Below are 14,120 nucleotides of genomic sequence, written 5' to 3'. Positions count from 1 at the left end.
CGCGATTCGTGCTGCTGGGTCTGCCCGGGGAGCCTCCCGGGTCTCAGCTCAAAGGGGTGGGTGCGTGGGGCAGCCAGGGAAAGCTTTCTTGTTAGAGGCCGGTGCACAATCAGGTGCATCAAGTGGGTAATTCTCCCCCTCTCCGGCCTCCCCCCAACTAAATAAAACAAGACGCTTTTATTCACCCTTGTAGTTCTCAAGTGCGTCCCATTTTTAGCCACCTCATGCTGAAGAGACTAGTGGGAAAGGGACTGGGCTCTATTTACAGCTCTACCATTGTAACCCCACCAAGTTTATTAAACCGAGAACCTCGGTTTACCCAGCCATGAAATGGGATCCGTAACGCGCGCATTTTCCTACAGCCCCAAGAGGGTGGGAAAACCTCTCTGAAAGTACTTTGAGTTGTCGAAGTTCATTAAAGGGTCACCGTTGCTGGCCAGTATTTTTTTTTCTCCGTTGTATACATGTGAGTGTTAATGTAGCACACATTTTTATGTGAAATGATAAAATTGTTCCTAAAGACTGATGTTTGACAGTGTTTAAATGAATCCGATACCCGTTTGAGAACAAGATGGGAGAGTTTGTGTGGATATTAGGGGTTGATGTGTGAAGCCGGAAACAAGCCGTCATTTTAGTAAAATCTTCACTCAGTGGTAAATGAAGTTGGGAAAAATCGATCTTGGACTGTGTGTGTTGAGCGAGATACTGCTGTGTGAGCACATGGTATAGGTTGCAAAGCCGCTCATCTTTATGTAGCCGGTTAAGGTAATGTGACAGAGTATCTCAGTTCCCCTCTAAGTGGGAAGTAGAGAATTTTTTTTCCCTGTGCTAATCTTTTTGTTAAATTGTAGGGATGGCACTAAGTTAGAAAAGTGGACTCCTGCCATGCTAGACAATTGGAAAGAATGGCTCCGGGAATGGTGGACTTCAGCTGACTTGCCACCTCCCCCATCCTGTGCCATCAGATGATCCAGAGAAATATTTACAGAGTGCTTCTTTCCTTTCTACCCCGCAACTCCTTTTGCCACCAAATCTCCGTCCAGCGCTGGAATCCTTACTGTGTGATCTTGTACAAATTTTACCTGTCTGGAGCTGGGCACCTGGCATTCAGCGGTTCAGGCAGTCATAATTCTTTACTCTATGAGCTTTCTGTTCCTATTCCTTTAACTCTAAGCCTCTGACTTTGTTGGAAAGAATCATGGCTCTTTTCAACTAAAGCTGTGTGCTTGGAGGTGCCTAGGAATGGCAGGGGTCAAGGGCCAAAGCTAACCCAAAGAAGCTGGGTCTTCTCAATAGACCCTGGAGTATGGCTGCAAGAGGTGGCCTCTCTTTTCCTTCCTTCTCCGAAATCTCCGTCGGAGAGAGACTGATTTGATCACCAAGGTAAACAGAGGCCTTGGGAGCAGGAGTTACCAGAGACCTGATTCCGTGCTAGGTGGATGAAAAGCGTTCCCAGCAAAGGAGTAGGGAGGAGGACATGGTGACTTCGGAGGTTTGGAGAGCCTGCCTAATAATGGGGCAACCAGAGAGGTAGTGAAGGAGCCCTGTATGCCCCACTAGGAAGTGGGACAGGGGTTGGGTTGCGGAAGGGGACTAGTAGTGGAGCTTCCAGGCCAGTTCTGGAATGTGCCCTAGATAAGACCTCCCCTTCTCTCTAGTTCCCTCAGAGCGTGTTTCTTGCCCTTCTGAGTCTAGGGCAGCTCTCTCCTCCCCGGGCCTCTCTAAAAGAGGCCCACCCTGTGTTTATGTCCCACCCTGAAAGCTGGCATCCCAAGTGTGAGGGGAAACCAAGCGGGTTGCAGAAGCAGCCTTTAGACCTCAGAGTCTCGGCCACTCCCTTCTCAGATTAGTGTCCCATATCCTACAGATGAAGGCTCCGTTTAGCTTTAATATCTCTTGGAAGGTTAAAAAGTAGGATAGTCCTTTTGGCTGAAAAAGTAAACGGAACAGTCTACAGGAAGATACAGAAAACGAGTTTTTCTGTGGAGGAAGAGAATGAATTAATTGTCTGGGTGAGAATTGTGGGCGGTTGGACAAGGGAGGGCAGAAGTGGGGGTGGGGTGGAATTGTGCTGGACAGCCTGTGCCCTCGTCCTTGAGAGAGGAAAGGATGCCACCACACGTGTACAGCCACCTTGCTGTGCTTTCCCTCCTTCCCTTTGCCCTGCAAGAGGAAGAAGGTGGCAATCTGGAGGTGGGGTAACCATCTGTTCTTGAGGATGGGAACCAGACTTTAACTCACCACTCGGGCTGAGCTGTATTTACCTGGCACTGGTATCAGGCACTGAATGTATGACACCAGAGAATGCATTCCATCAGGAAAGTGAGGTTAATTTTGTAAGAAAACCCAAGGCATTGTGCAAGTGACTTTGGTGGTGTTTTTTCTTGTTGGAGATGAAAGGTAGCATACAAAGAAGCGGAATCCTACTGCTCTGAGGTTTGTTATTCATAGTGAGACAGTTGGATGTTCTGCAAGCAGATCCCAGACCTGAAAAGAAGGCAGGAATAGCAAAGGATTTTTTCTTTTCTCAAAACATTAGTCTGTTCAAGGAGAAGGCAGTCCTTTGGATACATGAGAAGGAGCTTGTGAATCATTGTAAAAGGCCAAGGTTTGTGAGAACAGCGGGTGAAGAAGACAGCTGGAAGTCTGTTCAGAGCTTGCGCCAGCATGAGGAAGGGAGTTGCGGAGCAGTGGGACCGAGAGCGAGGGGGTAGTCTGACTAAGGGGACAAAGGCTTGTCTAAAGCAGTGTTTCAAACGTTTTTGGATTGTACAACACAGTACGAAATGGGTTTTTGCACCGTGACCCAGGACATAAGTTAAAGTACATCTGAAATCCTTTTCATGAAACAATATGTACCCTTACTGTGTACAGTGTTCTGTTTTCTGTTTCTGTGCTTTCTGTTCCTATTCAGTGTTCTCAAAAATCCTCATTTGTTAGTGGATCAGAGTCCACTGTTTGGAACTCATTTGCCTAATGAATAAACAGGTCACATTCAGGTTGGAGATGCTGGAGGGGAACATAGAATTGACTGGGAAATCTGGACCCCTGTGGGTGGGGACAGGAGGGAGTGTGGGAACTTGTCTGGTGTCACATGGGTGCAGGACTCACGTTAGTGAAGGCAGCTGGACGGACAGGTGCAAAGAGGGAACTTCCTCCTACCGGTTCTGTTCACTTCAAAGCAGAATAGTTGGCTTTGAGGAAAAAGGAAGCGTGGAAGGAGTAAACTTGGATTTGAAAACAGTGTCTTTAGAGCAGATTTTTCTCTGTAGGTTAAAGAGGACAAGTGAATCCAGAACACATTGGCTGGTGGAATTAGGCCATGTCCACTTTTGTCAGCTGGATGGGGAACAGAGGGGCTCATAGTGCAGTGTGTGGGGCTCATAACTCCCCTTATAGCTTTGAGAAGTTCATACAGAAGTGGATGGGTTGTGTTGTTGCAAAACCCCATTGCTGATGAAACTCATTAGGAAATTAGCTGTCTTACAGAGAACTGAAAACGTATTCTCCTTACCCTGTGTAAAAGGGTTAGATTATCAAAGCTTCCTTAGATGTCTTTTTTCACCATCCGACTGGAATCCTTATTCATAGTCTTGGGGATCGCCAAAGCTTCTTGGGGAAATAGGTGAGGCAGCATCCTTGAGCTAATTTCTAGTAACCATGGCCTGGAGTTAATCAAGGGCAGAGTTTATCTGCATGCCTTTGATTGCCTTTTCATAACAATTAACCCCTGACACATACACCTGGCACCGTCACCAGTGAGCAGGTACAACAAAGCGTGGAGGGCAGTGTGCACAGGTGTTAGTTCACTGGGGTTGCTTGTTTACTTGCTTGTGTTTATCATCCACATTCTGCCTGGTCAGATCCTCCCTTTGACCCATCCTTGGTTTGTTTGACTTTCTTACCTTAGGTGAGATGTTCTCAGTGCTTCACGTTCCTTCTCCTCGGCTGTCCTGTACATATCTAGTGCTTTCTCTGATGTTATCTCTGAGCTTCGGGCTTACCGGGGTCCGCTTGACCATTCTAGTAGAATCCGATGTTGGGATCCTGCCGGTGCTGTGCTGGTGTCCGCGGCATCCTGCCGTGGCCACCTGAGAAATAACCGTCCATTGATGGGTTTATACATTGGTTTTGATTTGGGATTTTTTACATTTTGGGGACATGGAGAATCTGTCTTGGTCAAGTTAATTTAATTCGTTTTCTCCAGTTAGGCTTAAAAAAAAAAACACCTTCCAGAAGTACATTTTGAAGGCCTAGAAAACTTCTCCCTATTTGTTAGGTATTTATTGAGTGGAATGGGGGAAGAAGGAATTCTCATTTGGTGAAAAATTTAGAACAATTAAACCCTCCCCCTTTAAAGTGTTAACACTTTAGGGACATAATTCCCCAAACTAGTCTTGCTCAGTTAATGTGTTTTGCTCTAATACATGTAAGAAAACATTGAGACACTTAAGAATTTAAATGTTTTATAATTTGTTATATGCTGTTTTAAGGGCTTGTAAAGATTAGCTGTGTTCTGATTGAGAAAGATTTTTTTGCCTTTTCATATTTTAAAAACCTGTACGTATGTCACGAAACAGATCAATTTCTTCCCTGCTTTGTGGAGGAATCCATGGCAGGATGAAGGTTCTAAGGAAGGGAGGCCAAGTTGCTCTTAGGGAAGACCTTGCCACGGAACAAAGACCGCTTGTTTGGAGGATCCCAGCTTATTATCTCCCCATCAAACCCTTGAGACAGTAGACATTTTGAGGATTCAAGAATGCTTGGGCGCCTGGGTGGCTCAGTTGGTTAAGCGACTGCCTTCGGCTCAGGTCATGATCCTGGAGTCCTGGGATCGAGTCCCACATCGGGCTCCCTGCTGAGCAGGGAGTCTGCTTCTCCCTCTGACCCTCTTCCCTCTCGTGCTCTCTATCTCTCATTCTCTCTCAAATAAATAATAAAATAAAATCTTTAAAAAAAAAAAAAAGAATGCTTTATAACCTGAAGTCTCTACATGTTTTTTTTCAGCGTTTTTTATTTCTTAATTACGAAAGTGGAACTTTCTTGTTATAAATAACATGAAGAAAAACCATGAAAACAACCAATACTCAAGAGAATGACAGTTCACTTCTTCCCCTTTCTCCAGCTACCATTTCCCCTGATTTCACTCCCAAATATAGCCAGTTAGCAGTTTGGGGGTATAGCCCTTCTTCTGTACAAATGCCAAAAAGGCAGTTAGGTATTTATGAAAAATGTATTATCTCACTGCCTGCTCTTTTTTTTTTTCACCCCATGGTGTGTGATGGGTGAATGCCCTTCTGTCTCATCTTGTTTATTCAAATGTCTGTATAGCCTATGAGAGTGTGACTGCACCAGCATATGTAATCATTCCCTTATCAGTGGCCCTGAGAGTTGCTTCTAATGTTGTAGTAAACACCCATCTGCCTGCCTCCTCTGACACATTCATGTTTTGAGAATAAAAGATAAAGTCATCAGCTATACTGCTTATTTTATAATTCAGTTAACATAGTGCTATCAAAATTTACTTATTCTACCATTTAATTCTCCAGATATTCATTCAGCAGTAAAAGGATAGCACTGGACACTATACGGATTTCATAGTGGGGCAGCGCACAGCCCTTGCTGACAAGAGCTCACCATCTGGAGTGGGAGAACTAGGCATATATGCTGATGATAATATCTTTAGTTTTATTTATACCCTACCTGAATCCAAAAGTGATTTGGGATGGCTTACAAAGATGCATACAGTAGGACAAGTTACAGCAAATTTAGGATGAGAAAGAAAAATAAGCCAAAGGAAAATAAGATGGGGTTATGACCGAGGTTGGTTAGTGTACTTTGAAGTTCTGGTTGCAAGCGTTCCAGCAGCATAAGGGAAGAGGCAAGGAGTCCACAACGAGCTTCAGGGTGTCCCGAAGAGAAACCAAATTGGAGAAATCCATCTATTCTTGATTCTAGGAGGTGAGAGGAATTTCTCCTTCAGATTTTCAGGCAGAGAACACTGCGTTTGCAATGGCCAGCATTCTCAACGACGTACCCAGTGTTGTACAGCAAAACTAGCGATCTTGCCTTATGATGCCATTTCGTACCATGTTCTTCAGTGCTAGTCAGGGGTATCATGCCTTGGCAGTCCTCAGTGAAAGGTCATTAGGGTGAGGGGGAAGTTCATGGGTTTAATCCAGAGAGAGCTTTTAAGAGGACAGATGAAAACAGCAATCTGGTATTGTTCTTAGACAATTTCTTTTTCTATAAGGTAGTACAGAATATATCATTTTAGTAGAATTTCTGTGAGTAGAACCCACTTGCCCAGGATTTCTAGGCTAGCAACTTACAAAGCAAGAAGTGAGGATGTTTGCTTATTTTTTTTTTAAAGTTTTTATTTAAATTCCAGTTACCATACAGTGTCATACTAGTTTCAGGTGTACAGTGTAGTGATTCAACACTTCCATACATCAGCTGGCCCTTGTCACGACAGGTGCACTCCTCAGTTCCCCTTTCCACCCATTTCACCCATCCCCCCAGCCACCTCCAAGAAGTGAGGATGTTTACATGGCATTAATGTATCAGAACTGTAACAACGAATGAAAACACACATGCACAAGTCTGTAGTTGGGCCCTGCAGGAAGGATGGTATGTGTTCACATTGATGAGCTCCACCAGTGAGAAAGGCTCCGAGCCACCATTCCAAGAAATCTTGAGAGCATCTCCAAGCTCTCCGTTATTACCAGGTTGTAACATAGGAGAGTGTCAGCAGGACTCCGAGATCTACAGGTTGGGGCAGTGTGGCCTGTTTTGTGAAGCTGGGAAAGTTCAAGTCTCATGAGCCACCTGGGTTCTCTGTTTCCATGGCCACATTCACTTAAGTCTTAACCTCGGAGCATTGTCCCAGAACAGTTCTTTATTCCCAAGTCTGAGGGTCAAGCTGAGGTACTTTTACAGGACCTACCCTGAATTTAAACTTGAGGTTTGTAGTAAATGTTAACCTTGAGGTCACCCAAAGCTTCATGTGATTGTTTTGCACATCACCTCATAGCCTGAGAAACGGTTCAGGGAAAAATGTCACTGTGTTCAGATTTTTTTGGCTGCCTGACAAGTGTCAAACAGATATCATCAGGCTGGTAAATATCATGTTTATTGAGAAACAGTGCAGTTGGCAAAGGCAATCTTACGGGAAGATATCAGAAGAGAAGAGAAACCACTCTCAGTGTACCTTGGTAGGGTTTTAAGTGGCCCTTATGGAACAGCATGAAAGGTCACAGAGAGAATTTAGAAACTCCTTGGCTTCTTCTCATTTAAGCTACCATATCTCGCAATCAGATCAGAAGTGTAGACAAGCTGCAGGGCCCCTGGGCCGTAGGTTAAAAGAAGGGGGAAATGATCACATTGCTTCGGATACCGAACATCCTATCCCTCTGTGACTTGGTACCATTTGAGAGATGGGTGTAACCTTGCTTGGTTAGGAAAAGGTGGTGATAACAAGTGCTATCCTTTATTGAGTCATGTGTTGATGTACTCCTGAATAACCACCCCCAAACCTAGTGGCTTAAAACAATGATTTTTTATTTCTCAGGATTCTGTGTGTGGCTGGGCAGTTACGCTGCTGGTGATGGGCTCGTTCATATGGCTGCATTCAGCTGGAGGGTGCACTGGGCTGGAAGATGGGAGTGGGCTTTCCAGCGTGGCTGGTGGCTTGTACTGAGTGCTGTCTGTCCGCTGGGCATCTGAGTTCTCTAGGTGATCTCTCGTGCTCCAGTAGACTAGAGCTGTTTCTTTCAGGTGTGGAGCAACGCTCAAGCAAGCAAAAGCGTGTTGCTAGGTCTTCTGAGGCCCACTGTGAGGCTCCAGGACCCTCACAGCCTCTGTCCTACTCATCACTTGTCAGCAGGTGGCAAGGCCAGCCCAGATTCCTGGGAGCAGGCGCATAGACTCCACCTCTGGGTGACAGGAGTGGCAATGTCACACTAGCAAGGAATTACCACAAGTGGCTACATGTGCCAAGCCCTGCGTTTGGTGCATTTAATTCATCTCACTCAAGCCAGACAACCGTCTTGCAACATAGGCATTCTTATTCCCTTTCATAGGACTTGTAAGACAGAAAGGTCATACTCTTCTTGCCCGTGACCACTTGACAAATCCTGGGAGCAGGATTTGATTCTAGGTTTCTCTGTAGTTGAATGGAATGCATTTTAAGACTGAACAGGTGAGAGAAATTTGCTGAATTGTTTTTTCAGTCTTTTAACCTATTCAGTGCTATTTCTGGTACCTGTGGAGAGCAGGCAAAAAGAGAGAGACGTGGAAGGCAGGCAGGCTTGTCCTGTTTCAGGCACTTCCTGCGTCCCCGGGACTATCTCAGGGGTCATCAGGTCGACAGTTCAAGGGTGAGAAGGACCTCCCTGTCTCCGTAGGTTCTGATTTCCCAGCTTGCTCGGCGGAGATTCCTTTAGAGAAAGAACAAAACATATTTGGAAAAATCTTGCTCTGTCCAGCTTTTCCTTGATTTCACAGTGTTGGCAGAAAGCCAAGAGATGTCCCAAGCCAAGAGGCTTCTTCCAGGAAGGGAATTGCAGGGAAGTAAGGACATCGGAGGTTGGGTAGAGGTTGGCTGCAGAACCTCGTTCCTCTTCCCAAATCCCCCGGGTGACACAGTGCCATCTGGCCTCTGTGTCAGCTGTCGGGCTCCTCACTAACCTCTTCGGAGGCTTGGGGAGTGTGTTGTGTTTGAAATGTTGATTTCCTTAAAGATGGGCCCTCAAATTGTACACGCTTCCAACCGCTTATTATTTGTGTCAAGTACTATATATGTATGATCTTCCAATTACTATTGTCTCCTGGCTTAAGGCATTCTGATTTAACCAAAATCCAGTGGCTGTCATTGGCACTCTTAGGTTTGCAAAACACAAACTTCTTTAGGAAAGTTTTAAGTGGGGTGAGATGCTAGGAAACGTTTACAAAGTCAATAAAATGTGCTCTCTGTACTCTGAGCCTTAAGGTCCTAGAAAATGGACTGAATTTCTAAGGGGAGAATTATCGGTGCATTGGGGGTCAGGCGCCAGCAGAGCAGTGGGGAGAGCTGGGGAAGGTGGCCTTTTCCCACCGCCATTCCCTTGCAGCCACACCTCTTGGTAGGCATTATAAAAACAAATCCTGTATCAGAGAGTCATTTCATGTAAAATGAAATAAAAAAATGTAAATAAGACAAAAAATCTTAAAAAGTTGACACAGCACAGATTAACGGTATTAAATTTCATTTTATTTATTTTTAAGTTAGTAGCCAGGACGTGTAAAAAGTGTAAATAAAACATAAGCTAGGAAAATAAGAATAAATGTTTTATTAAACCCTAATTAAAGGGGCGCCTGGGTGCCTCAGTCATTAAGCGTCTGCCTTCGGCTCAGGTCATGATCCCAGATCCTGGGATCAAGCCCTGCATGGGCTGGAAGCCTGCTTCTCCCTCTCCCGCTCCCCCTGCTTGTGTTCCCTCTCTCGCTGCATCTCTGTCTGTCAAATAAATAAATAAAATCTCTTAAAAAAAAATCCTGATTAAAAATACCTGTAATAGAAGGGAGACCTGATCAAGTGCTGTGGGAAACCAAGGAGAGAAATTATTTCTTGAAAGAGCAAGAATTCTCAGGGAGAGCTTAAGGAGCTGGGATAATGCCTCCCCCCACCTAACACACACACTGTGCCAGAATGTCTTGGTGGGGAGTCTGGGCTGTGTGAAAAAATACCAATCCCTCCCCCCTCCCCCCCGACACACACACACACACACACACACACACACACCACCACCACCACCACCACCACCACCACCACCACCACCACCACCACCACCACCACCAAACTGTAAAAGGGAAGACTACAGAATCGTCTTGACTAGTTGGAATAAGAATATATATGGAGAAGGTATTGTGTACATGTGAGAGGGGGAGGGAGAAGCTCTGGGATATGAACATTTGAAAAACACTGGATGAGAGGGACCAGAGAAAGATCTTGAAGGCATTTAGCATAGGATGTAAGGAGACAGATCCATGGCAATGTGAATTAGCTGTTACAACAGTTCTCTGAGTTGTGGCAAGATGGGGCCACCCCACAGTCACTGAGTGGGTTCCTCAAACAGCGCCAGTTTGGGGAACAGAATTTCAGCCTCCCTCCTGTTCATACATGCCATGATTGTAATTATTACATAGGATGGTGGGGAAAATAAAGACCAGTTAGAAATGTATGAATATGTAACCTTAAATATTTTATTTTTTATCATTAAAATGATTTATAATCCAAAAAAATTGTTTCAGGGAGGTGTCCCTTGCATTGCCAGGGTGTGTAACAGACAGAATCAAACAGTGTCTCTTCAACTTGAATTCTGTTATACGCTCTTGGAAGAAAAGGAGTGAAGGAATGGGAAAAATATAAAGGATTCCCTTAGTGACAGGGAGGAACGAGAAATCCTTGCTATCATCATGAGCAGTTCCTTGTTAAACCTTAAGTAACATCATATCTGTGAGAAAGGGAGTGTGATTTAATCATAGTAATATAGGGTTCCTTAGCCTTGCCTGGTTTAGTCTTCCCATTGCTTCTGTTTAAAAAGCAGTACCATGAATATTGGAGGATTTATGGAAGTTGACTTTTACGTAGCTGGCTTCCTGTAGACTTTCACATTAGTGCTAATGGTTCTTTTTTTTTTTTTTTTAAAGATTTTATTTATTTGAGAGAGAGAGAGAATGAGAGATAGAGAGCACGAGAGGGAAGAAGGTCAGAGGGAGAAGCCGACTCCCTGCTGAGCAGGAATCTCGATGTGGGACTCGATCCTGGTACTCCAGGATCATGACCTGAGCCGAAGGCAGTCGCTTAACCAACTGAGCCACCCAGGTGCCCCAGTGCTAATGGTTCTTGAACTTGATGCGCAGAAAAGGAAAAGAGGTGGAATGTTTTCTGCACATAATCTTCCTGACTTTTTCATATAGCTCTCAATGCAGAATTAAAATAATAGTAATGACAATAAAACCCAAAAACTATAATGGTAGTTAGTTGAGAGCTCTGTACATATTTGATTAGATGCTTAATGGTTTTCACATGAATAAAAAGATAAGAGTGGGTAGTGTGATAGTTATCCTTTACTGAGGGGGGGTTTTATTGTCTCTGGTTAATTATTGATGTTTCATGAGCATTTAGACAGTTAATTGCAGTGTACCACCCATATGAAAATGCAAACAAAACCCAGAATGGGGGCGCCTGGGTGGCTCAGTCGGTTAAGCGTCTGCCTTCGGCTCGGGTCATGATCCTGGGGTCCTGGGATTGAGTCCCATATCAGACTCCCTGCTCAGGGGAGAGCCTGCTTTTCCCTCTGCCTCTGATCCTCCCCCCACCCCCTTCCTGGCTCTCTCTCAAATAAGTAAAATCTTAAAAAACAAAAACAACAAAAACAAAAAACCTCAAAACCTAGAATGATTGGGTGAGGTGCAGGTGTGACTTTTTTGATAGGGTTTTTGTTTGTTTGGTTTGGTAGATATTTTCTGCAGTGTGTGTTCATTTAGAAATAGCTTTCAGTTTGCAAATAGAGACTTTTAAAACACTTGAACATGTTAGACCTACTGATGTAGCTAAATCAGTAAGTAACTACTTATGTAGTTGATAAGAGTATGAAAATACAGTGCAGATTGTAATTATTATGAAACCTTTGAACACACACCATTTGTTATAAGGAGTTTGGGATGGAGAAACCATATATGCTACTGCTATGATCTAAATGTTTGTGTCCCGCCGCCCCCCGCACCCTGCCCTGCAAATTCATATATTGAAATCCAACCCCCAGAGGTGGTGGTAGCAGCAGATAGGGCCTTGGGAAGTGATTAGGTCATGGGGGTAGAGCCCTCAGGAGTGGGATTAGAGCTCTTGTAGGAGACCCCACTGAGCTGTCTTGCCCCTTCTGCCATGTGAATTCTATGACCTGGAAGAGGGCCCTCACCAAACCATGCCCCTGGTACCCTGATCTCAGACTTTCAGCTTCCAGAACTGTGCGCAACAATAAATTTCTGATGTTTATAAGCCACCCAGTCTGTGGTATTTTGTTAGAGCAATACAGATGGACGAAAACACATATTCAATATTAGTTCACTTTATAATATTGGTCAGTATTCCTTGCTCTTGGACATTTGAGGTGAGGATCCTTTTGAAGTAAATATGTTTTCATGCTATAATACAAGGGTTGTCAGTTTAGAGTATTCTTTTTTCCAATATTCTGACTATACTGCAAAATGAGGGACCTCTTGCTGACGAGATACTAGCAGAATGGAAAGCCCATGTGAGAATATGAATGCCTGTTACCATCATTTTGTTTAATAAACATGTATTGAGCACATGCTGTGCGGCAGGCCAGTGTTAGGTATGGGGACGCAGTGGTAAGGGGAAAAATGTCCATGTTTCCCACCTTCATGGGGCTCACATTTCACTGGGGGAAGGAAACATTCATTTAAATTGCAGCTATAACTGACAGTTGAGGCTGGAAAAAGTAGAGTCCTTGTAAGAGCACTTGGAAACCATTGAAGGTTTTAAGTTGGGGGTAGGTGAGGAGGTGACATGATGAGAGGCAGCTTTTAATGAAGATTCCCCTGGAGTCCTCCAGTTTGTCTGGAGATAGTCTTCTGGTTTGCAGACAGTCCAGAAAAGTGATGGTCATAAGCTAGAAAAAAATGGATGTTTTTGAAAGCTATTTAAGAAGTGGGACTTCCACCCTAGAACTTGGTGGATTGGATTATGGGGCATAGTAGGAATGTACAGAAAGCAAGTTATTAAAGGATGGCTCCTGGGTTCTGGCTGTCACATCTGGAGGTATAGTGCTACCATTCACTGAGATGAGGAACCTAGAAGAGGACCAAGTTTAGGGGTCAGGTCATGAACTTGGTTTGAGATGCCTTTGAAATGCTATGTGGTACTGACAAGCAGGCAGTTGGCTATACACATCAGGAGCTTGGAGGAGACATCTGGGATGGAGAGTTAAAACTTGAGATTTTTCTGCATGTAAGCGATACTGATGTCACAGGTATAGATGAAATCACATAGGAAACAAGTAGAGAGAAGAGGGTCTGGGATTGCGCCTTAGGGAATTCTATTACTTAGTGGCTGGACAGAGGATGAAGTAAGGTGTTAGGGAAGCACAGGAAAGGAAATATTACAAGGAGAAAGTGGTCGGTAGTGTCTGACGTTTCTGAGAGTTCAGGTAACATGCAGGCCACATGGAGGAGTCATTGCTGACATTAGGGGTAGCTATTTCAGGGGAGTGATGAAGGTGGGGACAAGAATGGAGTGGGCTAAAGATCAAGAGAGATGAGAAGTGATGATCGTATGGATACACCTTTCTAGAACTTTGTCCTTTAAGGGAGTGGAGGGAGGGGGAGAGAGGGCAAGAGAGAAAACTATCGGATTAAAGAAGAGGTGGTGGATTTGTTGATTTTTGTTTCTCCTGAGAACTTGAGCCTGTTTAAAAGCCAATGGAAAGGTCTAGTTGCAGAGAATAAAGGATCATGGGGAGCAGAAGATTCCCAAGGCAGCCAGAAAGGATGGATCCAAAGTGCACGAGTTGGAGAGGGTGACCTGAGGCGGAAGGACAGATGGGTGAAGACGCAGGTAGTTTTTGCGGTTGACAGTGTGATCGTGTTTTCCTATGTCGGCTTCTATTCTTTTGTGAGGTCAGATGGGGGTTATCTGTTGAGAATGGGGGTGGATGGTTAGAGGTTTGAAAAGTAGGGATGACTTGGAAAATGAATGGTGGCATGTGAGAGGATCGGTCCGCTGGGGCAGTGCGGTGGGAGTGCCGCGCAGTGTTGAGGGCCCTCTGATCCCTCTGCCATTTCTCACTCACCAGCCCCAATCCCTTCTGGTGTGTGACACTTCCCAACAGTGCTCTGATTGTTTAGGGCTCATCGCTGAGTAAATAGTTGAGCAGTTCCGGGGTTGGAGTTTTGCCAGCTCTTGGCAGTGCAAAGGGAATGTAGGGTGTTAGTAAGAGTATTACTGAAATGATGGGCTCTAGGATCTAAGCCGATTAAACAGGGAAGTGTAAAACACAGGAAAGGGCTAGTGGGTTGGGACCGAGCCAAGAAGTCAGTGGACTCGAAATGTTGTAATA

The 14,120-nt window shown here is 44.6% G+C and overlaps 1 protein-coding gene across 4 annotated transcripts in view; it reads left to right on the top strand.

The window, feature by feature from the left end:
* The window catches only part of TLCD4 (TLC domain containing 4), a 98,901-nt gene that overhangs the window by 33,388 nt on the left and 51,393 nt on the right, over positions 1 to 14,120 (top strand). The window lies entirely within an intron of this gene.

The sequence above is a fragment of the Callorhinus ursinus genome, unplaced genomic scaffold, assembly GCF_003265705.2.
Source record: "Callorhinus ursinus isolate GAN/ISIS: 27379988/994484 unplaced genomic scaffold, GSC_fseal_2.0 scaffold9, whole genome shotgun sequence".
NCBI classification, from domain to species: Eukaryota; Metazoa; Chordata; class Mammalia; order Carnivora; family Otariidae; genus Callorhinus; species Callorhinus ursinus.
Note: the sequence above shows the minus strand (reverse complement) of the source record. Positions and strands in the feature narration are given on the sequence as shown.